Source organism: Acomys minous (assembly GCF_964271855.1).
Source record: "Acomys minous genome assembly, chromosome: 18".
Taxonomy (NCBI): Eukaryota; Metazoa; Chordata; class Mammalia; order Rodentia; family Muridae; genus Acomys; species Acomys minous.
This window is the reverse complement of record NC_140501.1, coordinates 31825777-31841950: the sequence shown is the minus strand read 5'-3', so window position 1 is coordinate 31841950 and position 16174 is coordinate 31825777.

The window sequence follows — 16174 nt, the reverse complement described above, 5'->3', positions numbered from 1 at the left end:
GCTGCTGGAACAAATTTATGATTCAATCACCACCATTGAAAACAATCTACAAATGTAGATTGATAACAATGACGGTTACCTTTAGAAATGATTTGGAAAAATAGATTGTTCAACAAGGTTAGGTAAAGATGTTTTTGCTAGTGGCTCTAATGTAGAAAGTCTTAGGGAAAAATAGATTGTCTAGCAAAGTGAGGTTAAGATGTTTTTGCTGTTGGCCATGATGCAGGAAATCTTAGGGGACAATTGAAATTAGGAGAAAATACACTCTTATTAGTAAAGCTAGAGACTTTTTGAGGTTGGCAAAGCAAGAATAATGGCCCATAGCAGCATTGGCTCACATGACTCTTTTCAAGCTGTGCTGGTGACTGAGATGACGATTGATTTCCTTATTCTATTTCTCTGCCCTCAGCTTCTTGATGTGATTTAATAAAACATATTAATTAATGAGTGGATGAGCACCTTTAGGGCTTAAAGTAGAAATGGCTGATGCTTTTTATGTAGGAGTTTAGATTTGTGATTCTTTTCAGATGTTTATACAATTACTTCTTAAGATAACTGATTCCTTCTTTCTAACAACACATTTCGACCTGCCAGTAAAGAAAAGCTGGCTGAAAAATTAACTTGTTTGCTTATATTCTGTTAATATGTAACAAGTTGCTTATGTAAAAATGTTTTAGTTCTTAGAAATAACATGCTATTCATGTTTGTTCCTCACACATAATATGTAAAATATTTGATCATGTGAAGGTATTGGGGAACACGATTTTCTTTCATATATCCACTGTAATCATTTATATAGAGAGAAAAAGAATGTAAACACAATGTGATTTTTGTACTGCTTGAAAGATTTTGTAGGGGTTTATAAACTGGAAAAGTATAAGGATAAGAAAACTGATAAGAATAAGAATAAGGATAAAAATAAGAAAATAAGAATAAAAAGAAGAAACAGCTTGTCGAAACCTACGTGCTAGAGTCTGTTTTACTTTGTCATCTAGTGTAAGTGTGTGTGTTTTCTTTCCTTCTTTACCTTTCTTTTTTAGATGCTTGCCACCATCACTGGAAGCCCCCACTAGGATCCACCAGCCCTGGCCCCACCTTGCCATCATTAGTGGAAGCTATTGCCCATAACTATCAGTTATAGCCTGGAAGGTTGCTCTCATGGAAAGTGTACAGGGTCACCAGTCAGCCAGCCACAGGATTCACATCCCACCTCAGTTTTCCCAAGCTGATGTTGAAGCTGGGCTTCAATAGTGAGGCTAAAATGAGAGTTGAGAAACTTGGGTTCTTAGGGATGTCATAATGAAGGCATTAAGAAAGAAATAACGGTTGGTAGCATCTTTATTATCAACTCAAGACACTACACTGTGGTCACTGACGCCCCTAGGACCAGAGGCCAGTTGTTTTTTTTTTCACACACACACACAAACACACACACACACTAAACATTGCCTACAAAAATTACGCACAGTGCTTTATTTATCTAGTTGTGTTTCCATAAGACACATTGATCTTAAATTAAGTAAAAAAAAAAAAAGATAAACTATTTCTGACCATCAATTTCATAAGGTAAAATATAAAGGTATTTCTACAATAGGCAAAATGACAGAATGAGACTGTTTCCCAGGCAATGATTTTTCATAGCAGATGAGGTGCACACATTGATTTGGTCAGTTCTCTGTTTAAAATTTCATCTCACTGTAGGGTATTGAATATTGACATGGATGGGGTTATCACTAGATCTTTGTTCCTCTTCTTAATACAGTCATATTGAGCAAATCTATTCTTTCTGCTTTCCTGTATTAATTTGTTTTGATAATTGGTTTATTGAAGAGTGGTGACCAATTTTTGACTTATGGACCAGGCTGTTACCCTCAAGTTTAATGACAGGATTGGGAGACCTGAGTCTCTGATATGTCAACCATTACAAGGGACCTCTCAATATCATTATGCAGCAGATGAGGCTGTCTTTTCCTTTCATTTTTATCATGTTTTTTTTGGTGTGCTTCTCTACATTTCTCAGCCCTCTCAAGGGCTTTCAATGCCTTTTGAATCCTTCTGAAATATTCAAAGGTGTGACTATTAAGCCTATTTTGAGACTTTTGAAAACATCTAGAATTTTCTTCTTATTGTCAAATTCCTTTTGGGTTAAGTATGTAACTCTTAAAAATCCCTATGCTTTATCTGTACAAGTATTCACTGAGAAAATTTTGATTAGAATAAAGGGTTTGCCAATTTTTGGTTACTAAATGACAACATTTATGTAAACACACCCCATAATATAAAACATGTTGCATTGAAGGGAAGGGAAAAGGGCCAGGATGTTACTTCCTTCATTTCTTAGAATTGCTCATAAATCTTTCTCATTTCCTGAAGAAAACTGCTTGTGCTGCTTTTCCACACAGATGTGGCTGCTCTGAATTCAGAGACACAGCTGAGCTTCTGATCATACCTGACATTGCTGAATATGACACAAAAAAGATGGCTTCCAACCCTGCACTTTCTCCCAGAGTAAACGACAGATGTCATCTGCACTCTTGAGGCTGATAAGCTGATGGTTTTCATTAAACAAAACAAACAAACCAAAAACCCAACCCCACCTAAAATATCTCTTCAAAAATAACAGAATCATTTTCTCGGAAACTGAGCACTGACACAATTATTTGAATTGATATAGCAAATTGCAGCTAGAAGGCACCATGGTGGCAATCCACACAGGAAGCAATTCAAATTACTTTCTTCTTAATTAAAGTATGTTCTACTTCGGTTTCCTAGCATTTTTCTATATTTCTACATATGAATCATGACTTTACCTATCCAAGTTCTTTTTTCCTCTTCATCTTTATGCACTAGCATCTGTATGATGACAGATACCTTTAGTTAGGGTTTCCTTGACAGTGAGGTAAATTTTAAGTTCATTTGAGTGGACACATTTGATTATTGCTTAGGGATGATCTTGAGGGGGCAGGATTCACATTTTAATTAAGCTAATCTATAAACAATATCATGCTTTTTGGTTTCATTTATATCAGAACCAAACATATTGTTGTGAGGATTCTGTGTTTCAACCCTTACCCATGTGAATGGCCAGAAGAATCTCCACATTTAATACATACATATTTATTTGTTGTGCTCAAGTTTAGAAGGGTTAGATTTAAAATATTTAATCATACTTAATATTTTGAAAACTTAAATCCAGGCTGTATGTGATATATCATAGAAAGTAAGAATAATAATACACACAAAAAAAAGAAAGAAAAAAGAATGAAAGAAGAAATAATGAAAAGAAATCAGGAGAGAAAAAGGTAAAAAAGATTGGAAGTTTTGTAATGAATACCAAGTTTTTCTTTAAGAGAAAAAAAATGAATGAGTAAAACAACACATAACTAAAAAAAATAGGGAAAAAAGGATTTATTTTCTTTACGTGTGTGTGTGTGTGTGTGTGTGTGTGTGTGTGTGTGTGTGTGTTGCCCTTGAAAGACAGATCTTTGACTCTCTTTGGAGGTAGAGCTACACTGTCTAACATGGTTACTACATAAGATAAGTTCTAGATGAACAGTATTTTTTCCTAACTGCTAAACTGTCTTTCCAAGTAATGAATACAAAAATTTAAAATTATCAACTTATAAAGTCTTGAGACAATAAGTCATCACTAGTATAGATAACTCATGTTATGTACTGCAATGGCCATTCAATACCAAATTTAATATGTGAAATTTTATAAAGAAAAAGATTCATAATGATTATAAATATTGTGATTACTTCTTACCTATTAAAACTACATGCCTTTGTAATTTGAATAAAATAAGGTAATATCACTAAAATGCCATATTGTTATTTTACTCTAGTAAGCACATACTATAATGTTTCAAACATATTCACCTAACACAAGATAGGCTTTCAGTAACTAGATGAGTTTTTGATATCTGTGGATTCCGTATGAGAGACACAGTGCAAACATTTTTGTACACAAATGACTTAAATTGAAACCCAAATCCTGCAAGCACACCTGCTGTAGTATTCACTGAAAGGTTACATTCAACTTACAAGTCTCCAATCAACTCAGTTTCAAGTACAATACATCAACTAACATATTATTTTCAGTTACTTTTCAGTAATTCCATGGTTCAATTTCAAGCCAAGATTATTTGCTATTTTCATCCCAGACAACATAGGTCCATTTGAACATCTTGCATGCTGAGCTATACCCTAATCCCAAGATGGTCTCTTTTGTTTTTTCAGGATGAAGGTGAAGTGATAAAGTAGTCATTTTTGCTGGAAATTCAGTGAGTGTGATTACAGTTTGGGACTGCCATAACAAACGTCATAGCTCCATTTCATTCTAAAAATATCTTACATTGCATATATCTTTTGTATGCTTACCTTGAAAATAATTTTACCAAATTGTCACTCATATTGCATATAAAATTATAACACTTCCTCTGTGGTGTCTTTTAAGTACACTTTTAAAGTAAGTTTTTATAATTATATTTTTCTTGTTAAAATTATATATTTAAATATATTTTACTATATTATTCCCACTCCCAACCCAAGTCTTTCCATATGTTCTCCCTTCCTTATCCACCCAACTTTATATTTTTTCTCAAAAAAACAAACAAAACCCAATGAATATCAAAAACAACAAAATGAAGAGAACAAAATAAAACACCACCAAAACAATGAAAAACAAAACATACAAACAAATAATCAAACAAGCCCCAACAGACTGACCAAATAAAAGCACACAAAACATGTGGCATCTATTAATCATTGGTCAACTTATCCTAAACATGAAAACTATCCTATATAGGTTTGCATACCCATTGGATTCCATTAGAGAAAATTGAGTTTTCTAGAAGGTATAAATGATAGTTAACTTGTTAATCTTTATTCTAGTAACTAAGTTATACTTCATTCTTAAAAATTAAACAATAATAAAATAAATCAAAACACACATTGAAGTTGAACAAGAGAAGCCACCAGAAGGAAAACAGCTCATGAGGAGACACAGGAACTTGTCTGCTCACTCAGTAATCCAATAAGAACAGTAAACACGTAGCAATTGCATATATATATATTCCAGGCCTGTGCATGCTGCTTCAGTCTCTGTGTATGAGTTTATATGAGCTTTGCTCATGTAGATTTGCAGGAAATTGTTTTCTTGGTGTCCTCAATCTTCTCTGGCTCTTTCACTCTTTCCTCTTTCTCTGGGTTCCCATTTAGAACTGAGCACACCTTGTTCTCTCACTCTAGATGTTCTGCTTGGCTATGGATATCCATATTTGTTCACACCTACAGCAGTAAGAGGTTTATGTGATGATGTCTGAACTAGGTATTAATATATGAATATAGTAGAATATCATTTAAGAGTTATTTATCACTACATTTTTTTCTGGATTTTTTGGACCAGTTAATATTTGGTTTTATACCAGAGCCTAGAAATATCTTTTCCTAACTCAAGCAGTATTGGATATATATACTCCATCTTGTGGAATGGACCTTAAGTCAATTCATTTATGAGTTGGTTACTCCCATAAGGTTTGTGCTACCATTGAGCTAGCCTGTCTCTCAGGGAGTACACAATTGCAGATAAAGGGTTTTGTGGCTGCTTTGGGGTTTACACTTCTCTTTTGATAGCATGAGGGACTATCTTCCTGTACCAAAGATGGTAGAACACAAGGGTAGGCTCTTTGAAGGCACCAGCTCTATATCTTCATGCTAGGTGAGATGTGTGGATGTTGTCTTCAGCAATAGGACCTTACTGTCAGTTGTGGAGAGCAATCTATGGTCTTGGTAGCAACCTGCATTGTGTACTGATTACTATGTGTTCCCATAGCCTGGCAACTCAATTAGTTGTAATCTAATCTCAGTAATGGAAGCTTCCTTTCCTGATAATAGGTGACTCTTGTGACTCTGACTGCTCCATTATTTGGTGATTTTATCTAGATTGTCTTCCTTTACATATATATATTTTTTAGGATTTCAACTTTACTAAGTTTCCATACTACCCTTAAATGTCCTTTGTCTTTTAATTTTAGCTATCTCTCTCAGTATTCCCTTCCATTCTCTTAGGTTGTAGCTGGGCTGGAATATGCTGGTTTGTTTAAACAGTAAGTAGATTTCTTACTATTAGCAATAAACACAATATAGTTACCTGTTACTTTTAAACATATTTAAAAGTTTCTGACATTCAACTAAATAATTTTCTTATATTTTCTCTTCAAATGTCATCTTACCTACTTGTTATATTTTCTATACACAGTCTTTAGCACATAAATCTAGAAAAAATAATGTTTTAGCCAGGCACAGGTCAACTTAAGCCAATATCTTTGATGTGACACTACAAGCATTTTTTTTCAGCTTTCCCATACAGTGTAGATAATGATTGCAATGACCTAGGAATCGTAAATAATTTATTTGAATCCATACATAAACACTTGGATGTTTAGTTGTCTTTTATTATATTTTCTTTTTTGGCTGGCTTATACTTACACCCTTAGTTATGTAAAGCAAACCTGTACCCTCCCTATTCTACACATCCTGTCAACAAACTTTTTCTACTTTTACTTATTTAACTAGAGTTAATTTTTCTAAGGTTTCATACTGTACTAACAGTCATTATTGAAAGTCTGCATGAATGTAATGATCTTTGACTTTAAATTGAAAAAGAAAATTACTCTACCAATAGGATTAACATATGCTTCCATCCCAGATTTTAAGAATGCATTATCCTGACATTATATTTTGCCTTATGTAACATTGCTCATTATGATAAAATCAATTCTTTATATATTTCTGGGTTTCAATAGTTTTTTTTAGTTGAAAAACACCTAAAATGTTCTCAGAACAGTAAGAAAAGTTTTCCTGATGAATACTAACATACAGACTTAATTTAAATGACCTTCAGACAGAAGAAACATCAGAAACTATTTAATGCATTCATATCATCCTGTATCCTCTTAAGAAACAAGAATTCTCTGTGCCCTAGATTCTATGCTAGATTCAGGAGATACAGAGGTGAAAAAAACATAGTCCTTGTCCTTGAGATGTTCGAGTGTTGGAGGCAGGCAATGAACTGAAAGAAAACTTCAACACAAAGTATTTAGTACCGAAAAAATATGAATGGGGTTCTGATTATATAAAACAATTTCTTTATCCTAAAATTTAAGCATTTAAAAATTTTGTATCACTACAGTCTAACAGGATACATTCCCTTCAATAATATAAATAAGCAACATTTATTAGAATATTATTAGCTAAAATAAATTGATCAATTTAACATTACTCAAAATTACAATAGACACAACATAAAACAGCCATTATTTACTATATGTCTTGTGATTTATTTAAACATTATGTAATTTTTCTAATTATTTTTAGATTGTAATTACATTGCTTCCCTCATTTCTTTTCTCCCTCAAATTTTCCCATATACTCTTCCTTGCGCTCTTCAAATTCATGCATGACTACCATTTTCATTAAATGTTGTTATATACATATATGTTTTTATTATGTATTCTTAACTACATATGTAACCTATTCCATCTAGACAACTAGACAATGTTTTACATATATGTATGTATGTGTGGGTGTTTGTGTTTGCATTTTGAGTGCTAAACTTTTGTTATTTGGCAACCAATTTGTGTATTATTCCCTGAGGAAGACTATTTCCTTTACTCTCAGCATTTTTTCATTGCCTGTAGTTCTTTATGGAAGGCTGAGGCCTCCTGGGCTTTCCCCTGTCCATATAAGCATGTCTTTTGTTGTTGTTCTTGTTTTGTTCATATTTTGATTAATTCATATTATTAAGAGCTATAAATATGAGAAGAAATAGTTTTTAATTTTTCTTTTATAAAGTATATATATATTAAATAGGCTTAGTAAATATGTGACATGATAAAATTACACTTAATGTTTTAGTTAAAACCAGATCTCTTGTTTTTTCAAGAAAGTTTCTCATTCTGTAGCCAAGAATGGTTTCAAACTCATGACAATCTTTTTTTCTCAGTGTTTTAATCCTGAGATTACAGGTCGGAGACATCAGTCATAGATTTATTTTAAATATCTTAGTGTAAATATTTATTTATTATAAAGATGTTACTAATATACCAATTACATTTCTTAGTCACCATCTTAGAAAATGACTCACACCCAAATTAAATTATCAGTTCATGAGTTATAAATCCCTTATAATGAGGTATTCAGTTTTAATAAGAACAGACAAATATAACTTTTAATAACTTTTCTTTGAAAAGTGTACAGCTGGTAGTCATATCAGGCAGAATTAAAGATGAAAATCCTACAGGTATCTACAGCGGAAGGCTGTCCTACTTTGCCAGAATCTGTACAGTCAGCAATACAAAATGAATATGTTGTCTCTAATATCCAATAGTTAATAGTTTGATAGAATGATTTCCTTTTTTTTTATTTATTCATTTTACATCTTGTTCATAGCTCCATCCTTCCTCTCCTCCCAGTCCCACCCTCCCTCCTCCTTCACCCACCTTCCCCCCTCCATTCCTTAGGAAAGGGTAGCCTCCCCTTCCCATGTACCTCAGCTCATCAAGCACATAAGCACTGAGCATGTCCTCTTCCCTTGTGCCCTAGCAAGACAGAACCTTCAGGGGGAAGTGACCAAAAAGCTGGCTACAGTGCCCCATGTCAGAGCCAGCCCACCCCCACCCCTGCTCATCTTATTGGAGGACCCACATGAAGCCTGAGCTGCCCATTGGCTCCATCGGTGTAGGGGACCTAGGTTCAGTCCACGGAGAGTCCTTGGTTGATGTTTCATTCTCAGTAAGTGCCTCTCCGCTGCTTAGTTGGCTGTTAATCTTTTCCTGGAGCTTCTATCTCCTCCTAGTCTTTTACTCCTTTCCCACCCACCCCCGCAGAGTTTTCCGTAGGACTGCCACTGTTTGGCTGCGAGTCTCAGTATCTGTTTCAAACCTCTGCTTGGTGGAGTCTCTCAGAGGACAACTCTGGTAGGGGCCTGTCTGGGAAAATAGCAGAGTATCTCTTTAGTAATGTCAGGGGTTGGTTCTCTCCCATGGCATGGGTCTTGGGATGGGCAATGCATTAGTTGGACATTCCCTAAATCTCTGCTCTATCTGTGCTACCTTTATCCCTGCACATCTTATCTTGTAGGCTGGGTAAATTTGAGTAGACGTTTTTGTTGGTCGGTTGGTGTTCCCCTTCCTCTACTAGGAGTCTTGCCTAGTTAGAGGGTGTCCTCATCAGTCATTATAGCCCTTGCTACCAGAAGTGTCTTCTAGAGTCTCCCTCAGGTGTTTTTGAGACAGGGTTTCTCTGTGAAGCCTTGGCTGTCGTGGACTCATGTTGGAGACCAAGGTGGCTACACCTAGCAGAGATTCACCAGTTTCTGCTTCCCTAAGTGCCGGGATTACAGGTGTGCACCATAAAACAATTTCATGATAATAAAGTTTTTAAAATCAGCTGTTTTTTTATTGATCAGTAAAAATCAACACATTCACAAAACTAAGAGAATTTACTTTTAAACATATCACAGATCTGCAAAGGTTAGTTTTCTCTCCCAATCTGAAATCATAAACTCAAAAATAGTTTTTGTTTTATTTTTTTTGGGTTTTTTAAGACATGTGATTGTGTGTTAAAATTTTACAATGTTGAGAACAGTGGTGTTATGATATTACTAGGAAACAGTATCTCACAGCACACTCATTGGTTCTCTAGCTCTCAATATGGAAAATGCCAATGAACATGGGTGGTAAGATGCACCAGAGAGCCTAAAAGGCCTGCATCCTACACAAAGAACTAAAGTCAACTAAGGCATACTGAGAGTGAGAGAAATAGTAGATTGTTTCTATTAACCAATACAATCGGTTATCTATTACCAAATGGTCATCCTTAAAAGCTTCATAAAAGTAGCATTATACCAACTGAATAAGTTATGTATAGGAATATATATGCATTTACACATATATAGGCAACAACAGTTAATGAAAATGAGGCGATGAAAGAGCTAAACAAAGAATATGTGGGAGATTTAGAAGAGAAGGGGAGAAGAAGAGTATGTATTTATAGTGTAATCTCAAAAATAAGAAATCTATAAAGTTAAGAAAGATCAAAAAAGTCTACAATACTGTTAAACACATGATAAATGATGTAGAACCTATACTGAACTTTGAAAATATATTAATTTTATGGAGGAACATTATTAAATGACTTTGGCCCTTGAGACGACATAATCTTCGTTTTTCTTTTGAGGAATTTTGTTGTTTTTTTGTCATGAAAGGAACATTGTGTCTGTCAAGATTGTTTTCTCTGTACCCATTCTGAAATTATATAACTGAAGCTAGAACCAGGTTTCTGGATTCACGAGTAACTAGTGTAAAGGTATCGTGTAGGAAAATTGTCAGTACCATAATCTCAGTAAGACAGTCAAGGCTACACAGAGAAACCCTGTCACACACAACAACAACAACAACAACAACAAAAACAAAAACAAAAAAGGCAAAGATGATTGTCTTATTTGAAGACAATTTAATTTTCATTTCACCCAGCAACTTATGGAACTGATGTAGAGATCAACAAGCTAGACATTAAATAGAGTTGGGGAGTTCTGCTGAAGAGTAAGAAAGACTGTAGGAGCCAGAGGGATCAAGGACATCACTGAAAGAAACCACAGAATCAAAAAACCTGCACTCATGTGCACTCACTGAACCCAAGATAACATCCAGGGAGCCTGCATGAGTCTAACCTAGGGCCTCTATGTATAAGTTATAGTTGTACAGCGTGGTGTTTTTGTAGGACTCCTAAAAGAGGGAGTAGGGGCAATTTCTGATATTGCGTCTGTTTTTGCGACCCTTGTTCTACTCGTTTGCACTGTCCAGCCTTAATATGAAAGGAGGTGCTTAATCATATTTCAACTTGATATGCCATGTTTGCTTGATATCCCTGGGAGGACTGTCCAGAGAAGGAGTGCATGTGGAGAAAGTAGGGGCCTGTGGGCTGCAGGATGGTGGATGTGAGCAGGGGAATGGTAAACTTTAGTGGGGATGTAAAATATGAGAGAATACATTCCAAAAATATTAATCCTAAAATACACTGTCATTGTGAGAAAATCTTTTTCAATTTATAGTATAAAGAAATAAGTACAAATTAAAAAGAGCAGATTTTCTGATATTAGAATTGTCCACATGTTAATGAATATTCAAATATGAAAATTAGAAAAATATAACATTAAGCAGAAGGCTTATTGTTTGAGACTGAAAGAAGTCTGTAATGAAAATATTGATAAATAGTGAAAGTTTGCACTTTTAGGAAACCTAAATGCTATTTATATCCCATGGATAATTATGAAGGGAGTTCTCTTTTTTTTTCGTCCGCATGTATCCTTAACAAGATTATGTAACAGTAGTTAACTATATACTCTACTTTTCTAACATGTCCAACGCTTTCAAGTTTGTTGGTGTATGTCTTCCCTCTGCTTTCTTTCTACAAGATGATTTTGTTCTGATTGCTGTTGTCACATTGTTTCTATTGCGTTCAAAAGGATACATTCTCAACATTTTATAAGCTGATCCGCAGTGTGCCTCCCTTATATCTCAGGACATAGTCTTTCTTCCATACTAACACGTTCTTATTCTATCTTTCCATAAGTTCATCTCTATTACTTCTCCCTTATTCCATCTCTCTTTTTAAATCATAAGTATTGCATCAACAACTCAACAATATTGAAACTTTCATGAGATTTATTATCATCATTTTAATATCCTTTTCAATGTATGTTAATGTAATAATAGAAAATGAAATAAGAATTTCCTTTCACATTGGTATTTACTTTGTTTGTAATGATAAAGTAGTTTATTATTAAATATTAGTATCATAAGTTGAATTATCAGAGTGAAGCCTAAAGAGTAGAGCATTGAGGTTTAGTTTATAAAAGTCATGTATCCTTAATAAAATAACAAACTACATGACAATATTAATTTAAACAGTTTTGAGAAAAGTTAAAATATGGTTGAAAATGAAGGTAAAATAATTCTTCTAAATGTGTAAGAATTGAAAATTAATTAGCAATATTTTTTCTTTACATCATGACTAAGTCATTCTTTGGCATCTTTGAGTCTTTAAATCTCCAAAGTATTTAGCTTAACCATCATAAATGTGTGAAGCTGAAAATAGGTTATGGTACTTCTGTTTGTAAGAAGATTTACATTTCCTCATGGTTATCCTAAAAAGATTAAGAGGTTTGAAGTAAAAATTGGAAAAATATTGTATATTTATCTGGAAGTATCACATGTAAACAATAGAGATTCAATAGCACTATGTATATAAACAATTCTTAGGATAATACATTAATTCTTTTTGAAAATTCTATTTATTTTGATAATTACCAATGACATAATTTAGATAATTGACACAGGTGGCCAACAGAGTCCTTCTTTCTTAATACAATTAAATACTATACAGTATTGTCCATTAAGTTTCCAGAAAACTTGAGAAGGTCGGCAATTCTCGGACAGCATGAATGTCTGGTGGTACAAAAGTAAAGAAATATTCCTTAGTACGTTGTCTGTTGTAGGAATTCAACAGAAACAGGAAAATGTGTTTCGACAGCATTTTACTTGTTAACAATGATAAATGCAACAGAGGGAAATAACTTAAGGCTAGAGAATATTTTCGAAACATAGAAACATTCACTTTTTTTACTGCACTATTATAGCCTATCCCTTATTCAAAAAAAATTTACTGAACATATAAAAACAACCTGAAATAACTGTAAAGCAGAATTAAATATCTTAATAATCTACTTCCTTGTGTAAATATATACATAGAATTTCTGCAAAGTACATGGATAGTCCCTTTTATGTCTAATTTCTATTTAAAAATGAATTTACACAAATGATACACTCAATAAACTGATATTACAAAATTTTGTCACAAATATGCCAGGAAATATTATTCCTATTTTGTACACATAATTGATAAGTATTCCTTATCAGACTAAGAAATTTGAGTTCTTATTATTCTAAACAAAGCAAATTTATACTAGAGCAATGGTAGTGGGAAGTCATGTAAGAAGAAACAAAAATAATAAAAAAATGTGTAAAAATTTTTAAGTGATATTACCATGTTCAGATCAATGAGGCTAAACAAGGACAGTTTTAATGAATTCAAGGAGAATTGAACATGAAATAGAATATGAGTGCACATATAACTTATTTTTAGCATTGTCTTCTATGTTAAAGTATTTGATAATGCTATTTTTTAGTATTGAAGTTCCAAAATCTAAAGTTATTAGTGTTTTATTATAATGAAAGGTGTGATGCTAGTGTCATTTAAGGGTGAACACTCCACAATTACTTATCCTCAGTATTTTAACAACCTAAGACTTCTAGAAATAACCACCACACACTATGAAAAGAAGACTTTTGGATCCAGCCTGAGAAGAATAAACTACTGGTACAAATGGATATATATATATATATTGGAAGGCAGTTTGATTCAAGTTCATGCTAGTTTACCAATAAATTAATAGATAATAGCAGTATGTTCACCCGTAGGGCTCATGACATCTCCAACTGCCTGCTTTTGACTCAGTTTACAGTGTAATACATGGCTTCTCTACGACTCAGAAGACCTAAAATTCACTCACAAAGGGACTAGTTACCTCCCTAAGAATCATAACACAGTTGCACATTCTTATGGATGCCTTAGTTATAGCTCACAGGATTCACATCTAGATAGATCAATGGTGAGTTTTCCCCTACAGCACCCTAAATATTACTGCTAACATTTGAGGAATCAACTATTATTATTTACCCAGCGGGCATTTTATTAAACTTATTCCTGATGATTTGTCATGATATACACAGACTAGGACTCATCTCATCCATAATCAGAGAAGCTTCTTTTGAGGCTAGATATCAATTAGTGCTAATATCCAAAAGTGGTCGATGTGAAGAAAATAAAAAACTATATTGTGCACAGGCTTAAGTGGAAAAGCTATTCCCTTGCACCTTTCCCCAAGGTTCAAGTATAATTGAAGAAGACAGAGCAAAAAGACTGTGAAAACTTGAGACTGATTTTAGAAAGAACCAGAATTTTCCAGAGATCAACACATAGTAATTCACAGGGGCTATGACAACAGAATGCACTAGATCTGCCTGAACTCCAGTGACACAAATATCATAGCATTGGCAGGGAGTGGAAATAATTTCCTACATCTAGGTAAGGATCTATTAGCATTCCATATCTGTTGGGAGAAATCATGTAGGAAGCTGCTAACCTGCACTCCCTGTATACTCAGGTAATTAATTTTATTCCTTCTCAAGTCTCCAATAGGGTTGAAGACCAGCTAGTTTATATTTACAATTAAGCTTAGTTGTTTAAGGATTAAAATGATGTTAGTTATAGATAGATGTTTTAAGTTGATAAAGATAGGAAAGAGTTTTTCTCAAGTTTACCAATACAAATTGCCAAAACATTATAAATATATATATGAAATTCCTGATTGTTTCATGGTTTTTCTTGTTGTATGTAGTTTATTGTGTGTACATATATATATATACATACATATATATACATACATATATATGTATATATACACAATATTATAAATGTATACAAAAAGGAAAACTATTTTAAAAAAGAGAAAAACAACAATAAAAAAGGAGACCTCTTACATATCGACCATGTTTTATGACCAAATAGTCAAAAGTATTAAGGCAGCATACCTTGTACATAACAATATTTTTAAAGAGAGAGAAAGCACAAATCACATGAAGAGCAAGGGATGTGATTTTGAAAGAGTTAGGACAAGGGTAAATATGATCAAAATATATTCATAACCAAAGTATGGAAATATACTAGGTGTCCCTCAAATTAAGAATGAATAAAGAAACTTGGTTCATTTACACAATGGAATACTACTTAGCCATTAAAAACAAGGAAATCTTGAAATTTTGAGGCAAATGGATAGAACTAGAAATGATCATCTCAAGTAAGTAAGCCAGATCCATAAATACATGCATGGTATATACTGACTTAGAAGGTGATATTCACCACATAATACTGGATGATCACACTAAAATACACAGACCTCAACAAGCTAAATAACTGTACGAAAAAAACAAAAACAAAAAATTAAAATAATATATAGAACAAGGAGGGCCCAAAGGAGAATGCTTAGCTCTCATTCAGAAGTGCAAAGAGAACTGACACCAGAAGTGGTTTAGGAAAGGGAACAGGATAGGAGCCTACCATAGAGTTCCTCTGAAAGACTCCACTCAACAGAGAATCGAAGCAGATGTGGAGAGTCAGAGGCAAACTTGTGCTGGAGCACATGGATTCTTATGGGCGAGTTGGGGAATAGAAGGACCTGGAGGGGACAGGAGGTCCAAAGGGAGACTAATGGAGGCAACACATCCATACAAGGGTGGGGGTTGGGATGCTGCAGAGGTTTCTGCACCAATCAAGGACTGTACATGGTGAGGACCTAGACCTTCTGCTCAGAAGTCACAGATAGGTAGCACAGTCTCCTTATGGTTCCCATATCATCGAGAGTAGGGGCTACCCCTGACATGGACTCCGGGGCCTACTTGTTGGTCACTTCTCCCTGGTGGGGCAGCCTTGACAGGCAACAGACGAAAGGATACAGGCAGTCCTGATGAGATTTGATAGGCTGAGGTCAAATGAAAAGGGAGGAGTGCTCCCCCTTTCTGAGAAAGAGGGGAAGGAAAAAGAGTGAATGAGAGAGGGGGCAACAATCAGAATGTAAAGTGAACACATTAAAACATAAAAAATAATAATATAAATGTATATGTAAAAAATATTTTTAAAAAATTCTCAAAGAACTAAAACAAGTTTTTAACATAAAGAAGAGAACGTGAAATAGAGCAGCAAAAATTTAACCAATGTCTGAAAGGCTTTTGGAGGAAGAAAATATAATCATGTGAATTCAATCAAGTGCATTGATTGCATGTGGGAAATTATTAAATCATGAATGATATACATTAAATAAAATTAATGTTTTGAAAACATCACCATATTTAGAAACATGTTCAGAAAGATACACTGCACTTAGAATGATGGTATAAATGTAGTGGCAGAGGAATGTCAACTATCTGAATATAAATTCTCATTACATGATTTTGACATCATATATTGATGCAGAATTAGAGAAGGAACTACACCT